Source organism: Panicum virgatum, chromosome 8N, assembly GCF_016808335.1.
Source record: "Panicum virgatum strain AP13 chromosome 8N, P.virgatum_v5, whole genome shotgun sequence".
NCBI classification, from domain to species: domain Eukaryota; kingdom Viridiplantae; phylum Streptophyta; class Magnoliopsida; order Poales; family Poaceae; genus Panicum; species Panicum virgatum.
The window spans coordinates 48470247-48484471 of record NC_053152.1 but is presented as its reverse complement, the minus strand read 5'-3'; the positions used below and the strand labels follow the sequence as shown (position 1 = coordinate 48484471).

General features: G+C 44.1%; 2 long non-coding RNA genes across 2 annotated transcripts; both read left to right on the top strand.

The window, feature by feature from the left end:
• The first annotated feature begins 369 nt into the window (after positions 1–369).
• On the top strand, positions 370–2697 carry LOC120685930. The gene is made up of 3 exons (XR_005679886.1): positions 370–405; positions 577–629; positions 2649–2697. It is a non-coding gene; the product is annotated as an uncharacterized LOC120685930 (long non-coding RNA).
• A 1833-nt stretch (positions 2698–4530) lies between these two features.
• Positions 4531–5779, top strand: LOC120686176. Its single transcript, XR_005680025.1, has 3 exons — positions 4531–4880; positions 5223–5300; positions 5756–5779. It is a non-coding gene; the product is annotated as an uncharacterized LOC120686176 (long non-coding RNA).
• Positions 5780–14225: the final 8446 nt, after the last annotated feature.

Below are 14225 nucleotides of genomic sequence, written 5' to 3'. Positions count from 1 at the left end.
ATGAGATAGAAGCCCATTAGTACGCCCTATATATACGAGGGAGGGGCTAGGGGGGCGATACCCCCGTGAGCCGCGCCACCTCCTAGCCGCCGCCCCTCCCTCTCTCTCGGCCGCCGCCCATGCCGTGCGTGCGGTGCTAGCACACCGACGGCCGATGTTTCATCCCCGTACGTATGGACTCCGTGGAGGCACTGCTGCGACTGATGCGCTGATCGGCTGCTGGGATCAAGTAAGAGGAGCTCGGTTCATGGGACGTGATCGACTACTTCCTCTACATCGACGCGCGACTTCTTCCGCTGCGCTGCGCGTCTAGTGGTAACGATCTATGATCTTCTACTCGCAAGCATCTTGGGTATATGCGGTAGTGATGCTGGCGGTCATGCTCCGGCCCGGGAGCAGCAAGCGGTACAGTTGTAGTTTAGCAAAAACTCTTATTCCATTTTCTAAAAAAATAGAGCAAAAACTCTTATTTTTTATGTTTGTAGTTTACCCAAATAATTAGAGATGACGACACATTTCTTCTTGTAAAAGCTTCACAATACCACCACAATAATTGAATTGTTTTCCATATTTCAGGATCCAGGACTGACGGACATATCATCTAACATTCAATCAACTGAAGATGCTAGGTACATATGGCGGTCATGCTATGCCCCGGTCAGGCTTGTTAGTGCTAAGAGACTGGAAGTATTACTTTAATAGTTTTTACTATTTCCTTTGTTTTTATTTACATGTCGCATTAAGTTTGTCCTAAGTCAAATCTAGGCAACTTTGACCAAATTTATAGAAAAGAATAATAGTATTTATAATACAAAATTTGTTTCATTGAATACACGATGAAATATATGTTTCTAGTACACATGTTGGGTAGTATAGGTATTGATAAATTTTTCTGTTGACTTGGTCAAGTTAACCAAGTTTAACTTAGAACAAATCTAATACGACATATAAATAAAAATTTTACGATTAAAAAGAAAGTAAGAATATAAATTGATGGTGTAAGGGCATTATGCTGCCATGATGAGTACCCATCCTAGTTAGAGCCATTATGGTGTGTTTTTAGATACTCCCTTCAGTCATGATCACATGACAGGCCCTTATATCATGACTATAGAGCGAGCACTAAGAAAGCATACTGGAAGTTACCTTTTTTTTTTTTTGATATTATGGCTTACGCTGGCATATAAACTCTGACTGACATGATCAACGTAGGTTATAAACTAACTGAATCATTATCTATTTGGGTACTAAATTTTTTTCCTCCGCACATTGTGTCATCATCCATTGAGCTATTAAACTGTACCATTACAATATATCTACAAAAACTTATTCGATAGAATTAAAAAGAATATGCACAGAAGATATGTACACTTCTTGCCCTGGAGCTAGGGAAGTAAACAGATCGGATATGGATGGATCACTGATATTGTATTTTTTTCATATTTTCTATAAGGTTCGGATTCAAACATGGATAGACTCGGATACATATAAATGTGGTTAGCTTCGGTTACGAATATGAATAGATGTGTAATGAATACAGAGCGAACCAGATGTGGTTAATATCAGATACAGATATTTCTTCGGATATCGAGTAAAGGCAACATTTACTCATCACACGTGTTGTTACATTCAAACACCCTAGGAGTCCAATTTTAACTAGATATGCTTAACAAAACAAATTAACAAACAATTGCATGACATTTCTAACTTACTACGTAGATGATAGAGATTCGATTACATTACATTCTAAATTGCAATATAGCTTAGATTGGAAACACTCAATATTCACGACATTATAATGTATCACATTGATGATACTTAACAAGCACTCGAATCAATTCACCTGTTCAAGGAGGCTAGATTCAAACTAAAATCATGCTTGATTAACCAAATTAACAAAAGATTGCATACAATTTTGAGCACTCAATTACACAATATTAACATTCTAAATTACTTCATGCATAAATACATAGAAGTAGTCAAATTATTGCTAGAGTTCAAATTATTATATGATATTGAGTTTTTTTTAAAGAAGATGGAACAAGACTATTTTTTATTGTTGAATTATTGCGAGAGTTCAAGTTTAATTCTCAAACTAGGAATAAATAAGATTTAACTCCAATATAGTACCAATAGACAGATTATATTTTTAGAATTTTGTACTAATTTATACATTTCTTATTAGAATTGAATTAGTTGTAGTTATTTAGACACTAAATCAGAATTTTATTAATGCATAAATTTAGAATAATACAACTATCCGAATCTAGTATCCGAATTGACTATCGGGATTATACGATTGGATATCCGATATTTGCCGGATATTATATCCGAAACCAATATCCAATTTAAATATCCGATATACGGAACAGTACTCGGATATCTGAGAAAAATATCTGAATTCCGCCCCTCTCGGTCGGACGGTCAGTCAGGAAATATCTGTACCATTTATATCCCTACCTGGAACCTTTTCCAAATGCACCTGTGTCTTTCATCAATTTCCATCCTTTATTCACTACTGGATGTTGTCATGTTGAAGTTGATGAACTAACCGTATAATAACTTGCATGCTTTGTGGCATCAATCATTTTTTTAGTTTTCACCGACCTAAAATATAGCTTCTTATCAATATATGGTAATAATGGCAGGTCTGATTTGAACAGTGAGGAAAACATTGTACTAACAGGAAATGATGCCTCCTTTGCTCCTTTAGTAGGTAACATGGTATTTCTGCTAGCTTCTTCCTTTAGTGGGTTTCAGCATAAATCACTTTTATTTTTTCTACATAAAAATTACATATAATAGTTACCTTAGATTGTGTGCGTGAGTTGACCAACCATTCAACCACCCCCTTCTCAAAACCCCACCCACCCACACAGCTCCACCCCCTTTTTTGATGGAACAACTTTGCACATAGTAGACTTAAAAAAAAACTTTGCACATAGTAGACGCCTATCAATGCATTTATAATGTGAAACCTACAAGAAGCATGCTTTAATTAGTCTTATCTTGGGTTATGTTTGCTTTAGAGTACTTTCTTCGCATTAATCCAAGGTTGGCAGGATCCTAATGAAAGTTTTATACGATCCCATGGGATTGATTTGATCTTTGGTAATAAAAAACTTTAATAAGACTAAACTGAAATCAGGTAATTTCCATGTGAATTTGAGTGTTGTGAGTTTATTCTTATATGCTTTTACTCTTTTACATGTCGATTGATATGAAGAACCTTTTAACTATTGATCTGTTATAGAATATTATTTTAAATTAATGTGGATTGAAAACAATGTGAATAAGTCCACCCATGTTTACAAATCCAATCAAATTACCAAATCCAATATTATAGGCTTTGCATTTTACTACATATTAAATTTTTTTTGCGTAATATGATAGGATCATTCTTCGTTCCTGTCAAGAAAAAAGAATGATCCTATCTAGGATCCAATCTTGTTGACAACCTTGAGTACTATGTATTTGTGTAAATTCTATTTAGTGATAAAAATTACCCTATAGTTTTGCTCTTATGTTTCTACCTGTATAATTCTAGGATGGCTTGGATAAATTGTCCTCTATTTTTACTCTCATGCTTCAATGTTGCACACAAGAGTAATGCAATTGTCAACTAAAATGCTAGTAACTAAAGTAGCCTAATAAACGTTCATCGCTTCCTTTTTTAAAGCAATCAAAATATTTGCCACTTTTGCTCCTTCAAATTGAATATTACTATTGCAGTTTTGCATCTTCATATTCTAAACGACATGCTGTGGTTGTTTCCATTCCAGAATTTATAAATTTCAGTTTATCTGAGTTAGAAGTCGCTATAAATGGCAATAATTTAATTGGAGAAGGTGGTGCTTGTATGGTCTACAAGGTATGTCATATGATGATCTTGGTTCGGTAATTTTGTTTTGACTATTTAGATGACCATCGCTGCCTTTGTGTCATTCCTACTATGTCATGTTGTATGATATAGATTCAGTTGTTTATCATAAAACAATTGTGTGCATTTCCGTGGCAACGTATAAAGAACATAAATAGGTGTAGTATTCCACAAGGAAGGTTCACAAATCAGTTTACGTAATATTTCAGGCAGTGTGAAATCTTTAAAAGACCTAATTGGGGGGCGATTTTAGCTTTACCATTGGGCCACGTCTACATTAATTACCAGCCGTCCGATTCCTATCGTCCAGTCAAGGTCTCCGCCACCTAGGCGCGGCTTCTCGAAGGAGCTTTTCATCGCCTCCGCTTCGCCAGCCGTCGCCGCGACCTCCGCCCCCCGGCCTCCATCCTTCCCCTTCCTCCTCCAGCTCCTTGCCGGCGACGCGGCCACGGCACAGACGAGGCCCAGCCCTGGCGGCATGCGTGACGGCCCGGGGCGAGCTCGTCGCGGGCGCCGGCGTCTACGAGGGCGGCCCGCACGCCGCCTCACTCCTCCTGCTCCGCGTGGGCGGCCCGGCCCCAGCGCGACCTCGTCGCAGGCAAGTTGTACCCCCATGTGGCGTGTCCTCCGGATCAGCGCGGCCAGCCTGCAGATTGGCGGCGCCGCCATGCCGCAGGGTCCTCGCAAAGACGAGACGACCGGCCAAGCGCTGCGTCGCGGAGACTGTCGCGGCCCGGAAGCGCACCCGCCAGCTGCTCGGCACCGCGTCTGCGTCCCACTTGCTGGAGGCAGAGGCCAGGAACGCCAAGATGAGGCCCCCCACGCATGTCCAGCCGCCGTCCAAGAAGAAGACCCTGAAGAGCAGCGACTCTAACAGAGACAGGGATAAGCAGCTCAAGCTCACAATGCCATGCAGCTGCCGCTGCAGCAGACACCTCGACACCATTCGCCACGCCATCATCCCAGGATAACAAGAAGGCTATGAAACAGGAGGCGCAAGGTGAGCAAACACACCAAAACACTGCAGATTGGCAGCCAATTCATTATTCTGTAGAATGATTCCTGTCAAATTTGTTGTAGGTTCACCTAGGTTTTTTGTGAGATATAAAACTGAACATGCTTGCATACATAGACTTGAGCTGGTTTGGCTTATGGGAGCATTTTGGTATTGATAAGAAAGCAGCTTCAAATTATATATGCCCAAAATGTTTTTCACGCTTCAATCTGAATTGGAACATCAATATGTTACAATACTTTTGTTTTTAGATATGTGGGAACAGATATCCCAGTTTCTTTTCCACGTATGCTTTGATGGTTAAAGAACATGATCGTTTTTTTACAGTTACATGCGTATGAGAGTATGAAGGAATCTCTCTTCAAATCAGCTGCTGATAATGCCAAACTGAATTCTGGACACATGGTTAGTTTCTTAACTTTTACCTTGCTAAACTATCTTATTTTTTATGTTTGTAAATAGTTACAACTGAAATACGAAGTAGAACCTGTTTGCAACTTGTGATGCTAATAAAACAAAGAGAGCTGCATAGAATGGCGCATTCTAGCATATCAAATACAACAGATCAAGCTTTCATGTACAAATTTTGGTGTGTACAGCTCCATTTGATGTCGTGAACACAAGAGCACAATTACAGTTAATATGATGATAAATGCATATGTCACATTCAGAGTTACTTTATATCAGTGAACTAATAACTTGTAATTGGGACATTTATCGTATATGTTGCTTGTATTGATACTACAAGTTGTAGTCCTGCACAAATAGCATCATTCAGTTCAAACTTGAAGTGGATATGTTCAGCAGAAAACTAACGGTTACAGAACAACTGATACTCTGCCTTTCTTCGTGTTTATTAGCCACCCAGCTCTGTTAGGAAGTATGATAAAGTTATTCATGCACTAAAACAAATATTTGGGCAAGAAGGTTGCGTCGTCTTTACATGGTGCCGTCCCCGGTTGCAATTCAATGGCAAACTCTATCTTACGGTCAGGTGGCATGCCTGGTAAGTCATCCGGAAAAACATCCGGATATTCACACACCACTGGTATTCCAGCCAGACTTTTGGCCTCAACCTGATTCACCGTGGATGTCGAAGGTATATGGTCCACCAGATTCAAAGTCATAGAACCATGAATGGAAGATTTAATATGCACAGATCATGAGGTAGTGTCTAGAAGAACTCCTCGACCATCCATCCAGTTCATGCCCAATATAATATCTACACTCTGAGTTGGTAGAATTATAAGGGCCGTAGGAAAAGTTTTCTCTTGCAACTGTAGGGGTACTTGCTTAACAAATTGATTGGTGATTAATTTTCCCCCAGGTGAGTGAATATGGTACGTCTTGGACATGCTCTCTATTTTCAGTCCCAGTCTAATGGCACACTCCTTGCTAATAAATGTGTGAGATGCACCCGAATCAAATAATACAGTAACAGGTTGATTATGAACTGAAAACATACCCGCCATCACTTGAGCTCCCTCAGGAACATCCTCTAGCGTGGTATAATGCACGCATCCTGGCTTGAAATGAGCCACTTTCGGCTTCTGATTGTGCTGATTGGAACCCTGAGCTTGTTTAGGTGGCATACGGCATTCGCGTGCAAAATGACCAACTTGACCACAGTTGTAACAGGGAGGGAAATTAGGGCGTACACCCTACGGCTGCACCCACAATTTTTGCACATTCTGCGGAGGCACCGGAGATCTGGCTACCCCTTGAGGCTGTGGGTACTGAGGTGGTCTATATCCTGACTGGTACTGTGTTGGCCTATAACTTGACTGCTGTTGCGGAGGCCGATATGTGGTCTCATACTGTACTGGTCGGTACACCGGCCGATGCTGATAAGGTGCATGAGGGGGTCCGGCCTGAATTAGACGAAACCTCTGATTAGCCTGACTAGAAGACCCACCCATTGGTGCCTTCCTCTTTTTCTCTACTTGGTGAGCTATACGGGCATCCTCTTGATTGATAGCCCCGTTGACCAGCTCACTAAAAGTGTTGAATTTGAACATAACCAAGCGCTCCTGGAGCTTGCTGCTAAGCCCCTGCGTAAAGCATGCTTGTTTCTTTTCATCTGTTTCCACATGATATCCAGCATATTGAGACAAGGTGTTGAAATCTTGAGCGTATTGTGTCACAGTATTATTGCCCTATTTCAGAGCCAAGAATTCATTGAGCTTCATTCGAATAACTCCTGCAGGGATATGATGTGCCCTGAAAGCTTCCTTGAATTCATTCCAAGAAAACCGAGTGCCAGCAGGGAACATAGCTACGTGATTATCACACCACGTACATGCAGGACCTCTGAGTTGCTGAGCTGCAAATGACGCCTTGTCATTGTCATTATACTGATACAGAGTGAACTTGGACTCGATGGTCCGGAGCCAACTGTCAGCCTCCAGTGGCTCATCCGCCTCATGGAAAAGCGGTGGCTGAGTACCCAGGAACTCCTGATACCCAGGGACAGGCGGCTGATGGTTGTTATGATTTCCATGCCGCGGCGCCGAACCTTGCTACACAAGTTCACGGAGCAGTGCTGTCTACTCATCACGCCCAGTCAACATGGCCGCGATTACCTCAACCAAATTGGGAGGCGGTGGCAGCGCATTATCACCATTGGGCGCAGAGGAATCATTACCGGTGTTCGGCATTCTGCAATTAATCATGAATTGATTAGTCCCAATATCTTGATTAAATTAAATAATCATGATAGCAACTAATATTCAATTCATAAAAAATGCTGAATTTAGAACACTGATTAAATAACTCATCATTTGTATCACTACTTTTATGCCCAATAATTGCAACAAGAATAACTGGATCATGCATGAGGAAGGTACAACCATTTTTGCATCAACTAGTAAATACAAAATAGGCCCCAACTAAATCTCAAAATCACAAATTTTCGTGATATAGATTTGACAGTATCTCCCAAACTATACTTCCAAAAATTCACAACTTTTGCAAGCGAGTGGCTATCAAAATACTCTACAACTTTTGTATAACTTGCTTTTACCGCATGGATCGTCTTCACGAATTTTTACGTACTAAACTTCGATACTACGAAAATTTTCAGATTTCACATCTTGGAATTACCATAAGTCGAACGCTAAGATGAAATTTTACAATGGAATTACACACCTACAAACTCAGTCCAGACATATACAAACCACATTCCTATCTTACATCAGAGTTATTCTAGTCATACTACGAGATCTAGTTGTCCCTAAGACATTTACCACACTACAATACTCTGTTAGCCTTTCCTACATCCAAAGTCTAGCTACTCAACGCGGCGGCTGGTACTCGAAGATGCGCTCAACCTCGATCCCACGCGCGCGTAGCTCCTCCTGCAGGTGTGCCACGTTCTGCTCGTTCACTATAATGGCCGTGGACCCTGCCTGAGGTGGAACGTCGTTCTGACCGACTGAACTCTCCGCATCAAACATCTCTTGAGGCCCAACTCCTGACTCAACACCTGACACCTGAGGTGGTGGCTCAGGAGGGGCTGCAGCCTACTGCTGCTGAAGCTGCAACTGGTGCACGTTCCCTAGTGCAACCTGAAGTGCGTCCTGTAAGTGGTCAACTAGAGCCTCGTGGTCATCCATCTGCTCAGTCAACTCCTCAATCTGCTGAGCCTACTCCGCTAGCTGCTGTGTCTGCTCCGCTAGCTGATGTGACTGCTCCTCTAGCTGCTGGGACTACTCCGCAATCTGCTGAGCCTGCACAACTATCCTCTGCTCCTGCTCCAAGAACTGTTGTGCCAGCCACACTACCTGCTGACTCTGCTCTGCGAGCTGCTGGCTCTGTCCTAAGATCTGCTGAGTCTGCTCCTGTGCTGTGGTGTGAGCTGTTCGGAGTCCCTGCCGGTAGAGTGTGTTCTCACTCCTAAACTGGTCGCACACACCCAACATACCGGCGGCGTAGCGGGCGATCCTGGCCAAAGTTGGGATGTGGCCTGGAAGAGTAGGGTCCAACAGAAGAGAAATCCGCTGCCTCGAGTACTCAGAAGTCACTCTGACAGGAAAAGCAACCGTCGAAGTAGAGTAACTCGCAAAGATGGGCTCCTGCTCACAAAACTGGGTAATGGCCATCGCAGCTGCACGATCCCAAACGCTCAAAATCTCAGCACCCTCAGTGTGCACCTCCCAAGGGTCTGACGGAAAAACACCAAGGCGTGCCGGAACTCGCAGGCGGGCCTCCCAACCAGAGATGCCCCCCTCGGAGGACACGCGACCGTAGTACTGGGAAGGCTCAGTGTGGCCAAACTCCTGGAGCACCTCCCACAGCAGCACGGGAAGGCCCTCACGGTGAAGACAAGTGGAACGCACCCACCCGTCCTCGTCAAAGTGGAAGTCCGACAAGGCCGCCATCTGCGAAAAGCGCCGACAGCGGCAAGGAATGATCCTTAAAAAGATACAAACTCATAGCTTACAAAACTGTAAACACTTACAGCTCTCTAAAAAATTCTTTTAATTTCAAACTTACTATACAAGAATCGCTGAAATTCTAAATTCACAACATAAGTAACTCGTTAACGAACTCTCATAATGCAATGAATGGTATTATGCATGATCATCCTACGTCATCATTCCAACAAAAATTGCCGACAAATATAGGGCAATATACGTGGTCTTTCTGTGGCAACATACGCTCTCAATTATATAATCGATTTCTACACGCCTTAACTTACGCGTTCGTTTGTTAGTGTACCTGCAGAAAATCACATGATATGCAGATATATACATATATCCACGACTGGACCCTTCGTGCCAGCACACACGAACGGCCCCCATGTGTCCTACGCCACATGGGTAACGCATATGCAGTTGCCTACATATTCACACATACATCACCATCCACTATAGAGATGTCGCCCATGCGTTTAACGCTGCATGGACAGCGCTGCATACGTTACTGTGGCAACGTATTCACTTCCCGTACAAATCGCCTTACGGGACACCCAAGGGTAAACGTGTCCCAAAGTACACGGTCATAACCAATCGCATGACATATTTACATCTCGTAACATTGCCTTACGAGATGGCCGTGCTCACAATCACACGGTGGGAAGTCCGCGCTCTATATTAGGCGGCAGATAGCGACAGGCTCATTTGAATGGAGCCTTATCACCTCCTCGTATACTCATCATACGGGACCCGCGCACGTATGAAACACGTGGTCTATTCTAAGGACTACCAAGAATGCTCACCTTGCTTACCTTGGCGTAGGTGCGTCGTTACAATATTAAGTAAGGTTTAAGCAAGAAATTAAGGTTTACAGAAAGAAATGTGCTGGAAGTCAGTGAATATAAATATTGCCACCAATTTATACATAACCAAGTATTATGTAGGGCTTAATACGGATTTAATCGTAAAGTGCGACTGAAACGATTTTCTTTATACCCTAGAAATTCGTTTTTAATCTTGAAAATCTAGAAAATAGTCACATCCGTACCACCTCTAGTGTATTTCGGCTCTGATACCAGCTGTGACAGAACCGCTAAATTAGAACTCAAAATTAAGCTAAATGGCCATCATTTGAACACATCAGGCACATTTGGCTTAACGGTTTAATTTGACAGCTCTTTCGGAACGGACCTTCTGATCGAAACAAACACCAGTAGTCTCACACGAAGATGAGCACATGCAGTACAAACATGTTGAGTACCTATAAATACAGCTATAATACAGAGTAGGGTGCATTAAGTTTTACAAACCTGGTTTAATTACATAAAATAATATACAAGTGCAACTTCAGTTTAAAACAAAGTTCGATAAAGGAAGCCTGACGTTTATAATACATAAAGTGCAGAGTCGAATCACACACTCAGCCCACGAGTGTGTGATTCGGTATCTAGCTAGGACTAAGCATCTGGTCCGGCCACCTCCCAACCATCCGCGTCAAGCTGGATGAACTTAGCACAACAAGGGCAGAAGTCTATCTCATCCTGACCTGAAATAGTTTGAGCCACAACCCTGAGTATACTAATACTCCGCAAGACTTACCCGACTATGGGTATACATAGCCCATTATCTAGACATGCACAGCTTTCTGGCTGTGGGTTATTTTGCGGAAAATCAAATATGAGTGAGTCCTTACTTTCAATATTTTAGCTCAAGATTAGGAATGGATACCTATTTTCTACGGTTTGCATTTCTATACCAATCAGTGTGAAAAAACAATTGATTAGGTACAACTATACTGATCATCTCATTCCCTTCCATGTTCTTGCTACGATGTGACTAGGAGATCAAGGTGCTCATGTCCGAGAGCGACTGACGGCGAATCAATCCGATTTAACCTTGCAAGGTGGACCTAACCAACACGGCACGCAAAAGCCCCGTCGGACCCCACGCACCAATCTTTCCCCTCCCCACCTCGAACTACAGGAACCAGCCCAATGACATATGGTCAGCCGAGCTCAACGTGAGACCACCAAAAGTAAACATATGCATCCTAATTCTCCGCGACTACTCAACTCGCCCCAGGAGTTGGGTGCGGGTTCCTGTACTTTTGAAACAAAGCAGTACTCGGCTTACCGGTTTCGACTACCTCCTACTCCCGGTATGCGGTTAGTACAATTCAATCATGATCAGCAGGGCCGACAATGGTACGGTCCTTAACCGACACAGACGGGCTAGACAATTCCCGCCGGTCTCCAATTTCTTTCCTTTCCTCCATATTCCAATATTCCATAATCAAATCATAAATACATCCTATATCTCGCGAGTAACAAGAAATTACTCGACTTCTACCGAATCCTATTTTTAGCATGGCAAGAATAACGACATACACATACTAGTATTCCGACCAATGGAACCTAGGAATCATGCAACTAGTGTTTCATCCAACGCCTAGAAACCTAATGCATAATCAAGTAAATATATATATGACATTTCATAAGTTAAAATAATAGGTTATGCTCCGGGGCTTGCCTGCGGGCTGCTGCTCAGTGCTAGTGTCCACTGGGCCTTGGGCCGGGTCGTCATGAAACTCCTGCGGGGCTTGCTCCGTCTGTTCCTGCGGCTCCGCGATCACCTCGTACACGACTTCCTCGGTCGCAGATTCTATATGTATGCATATGAGACAATGAGTAAATGCCAACATGACTTTGCCATTACAAGATAAACATTAAACAAATTAACAATTTACATAAAATGACACAGGTATGGTGATAATTAACTTTATCCCTAAGTGCTAGAAACAATTAGAGGCCAAACTATCAATTAGAGCATGATTTGCTATAAAATAAAATATGACTAGCAAAGACATTATTACTTGTCTCTTATAATTTGTATAAAATTTTACATGTAAAAATATTATTATTCCTATACACATATTTAAGTTTGGTTACATTTTATATTCATATACTAAACTAGGTCCTATGAATATGAAAACTTTACGGTGGATCACTCATGCTTAAAGTAAGCTACTGCAAAAATTTCACAATTTTTAGATTAACAGATCTATAGAAACTAATTAAGCAAGACTAAATACAATTTAAATTTTTGCAGGGGTAAAGAGGTCATTTCGCCATCATGGATATTTTTCCTCCATATATCTTACTCTAACAAATCTAACAAAATTTATTTCATATTTTTCACATTTTCCTGGATTTTACATGGATTTTACAAACTACAGCTGAAATTAAACACAAAATAAAAGAAAAAATCACCCCCTTAACCCCCCTGACCAGCGGGCCCCACTGGTCAGTGGGAGGGGCGGCTTGCTCTGCTCGGCCACGCACGGCGCGGCGTGCGGCGGCGCGCTAGGCGCAGGCCAAGGGGCCCTCGGCGGCGGCGGCGGGTCGCGCGGCGGCGCGACAGCAGCAGCGCGGTGGGGCCCACGCACGCGCCCCCAGGCGGCGGGGCGGTCCCACTTGTCCCGATGGCAGTGGGGCCAAGCGGCGGCGGGGCGGCGCGGCGCAAGCACCCGTGCGCCCGAGCGGCTCCGGTGCGCGAGCGTGGCGCGCAGTGTGCGGCGGCGACACACACCTCGGCTGGCGGCGGCATTGCGTGGAAGGAGCATGGAAATCATTCGAAAGCGAGGGAACGTGGAGAGCACGAACATTAGTGTCTCACCTAGAGTCAATTTGAGCTACTGGGCGAAGAAAACGGTGACCGGAGGTAGTAGTTCGACGTTGAGGTGGAGCTCGGGCGGCTTTAATGGCGGGCGGCCGGAAAACCTCCAGTTCCCGGCGAGATAGTGCTTGGGGCTAGGTTTGGAGGGGTTAGGAAAGAATCTAGGGAGGTGAGGGAGCTACGGGTGCGATGGATTTGAAATCCATGGGGAGAGACTCGCGAAATCGGCTGGAGACAGTGAGCTTGCTCACTCTCTGTCCATGGCGACCAAGGAAGAAGAAAGGGAGAGAACCGAGGGCGCGGAAGACAGTGAGGCAGGTGGCGAGCTCGGGAAGGCGTCATGGACGACTTGGCGATGTCGCCGGCCGGAAAAACGGGATCGCCCTCCACGACGGCAACGCACAGCGGTGGGAGCTTCGTGAAGACCTCGGCCTCCATACCGCGCACTGTGCGGCACAGGGAGAAGGGAGAGTGAGAGAATGACAGGTGGGGCCCACGTGTAAGCTCCTTCAACATTTTTGAATTTTCCATTGAATTTAATTTGAATTGTTACACTAGGCACCGGGCCCTCGTCTGCAAGCTCGCCGGAGAACGCACCGAAACGCAGCGGCATGGAGGACGGCCGAGGGCTAGCAGCAAGAACGACCGATGGGTGGCCGGCATTAGCTGGCTTGCCGGTATCGCTAGCACCGCCACCACTGGAGGAGCTCTTCGCATTGTCACTCTCCAGCTGGCGAAAGACTGTCTTCTTGGGCCAAGGGGTGGATCTAGAACAATTTCAGAACCCCGGAATTTCATCCTCTTCATCCGATTCTGTCCACCAATGATCAGGGTAATATGGGTCATTAGAATCATCAAAGTTGTCCGTCCAGTCTTGGATCTCTAGGATCTCAATCTCCACCCTGTACTTAAGCAAGGGTAATTGATGATATATGATCTCTTCCGGACGCAAGAAGAGCTCAGCACCAGCGTTGGGATCACGCCTCTCCGGGATGCGCAGGAAGGCCACATTGGGGATGAGATCTGGGTAGGAACACCAAGTTATCGCATGGAAACGCCCGAGATCTGATCGGGCGGCGGTTGCCGGCGTTAGTTCAGGGCAGGCACAGAAATCATCTAGCACCTCCCACGCCGCTGCAGCCGACCATGCATGTGACGGAATACCTCTCAGCTCGACCAGCACGTGAAAGTGCATAGAGTCAGCTTCAGCCGTAGAGAAGCGTTGCCATCTTTTGAATCG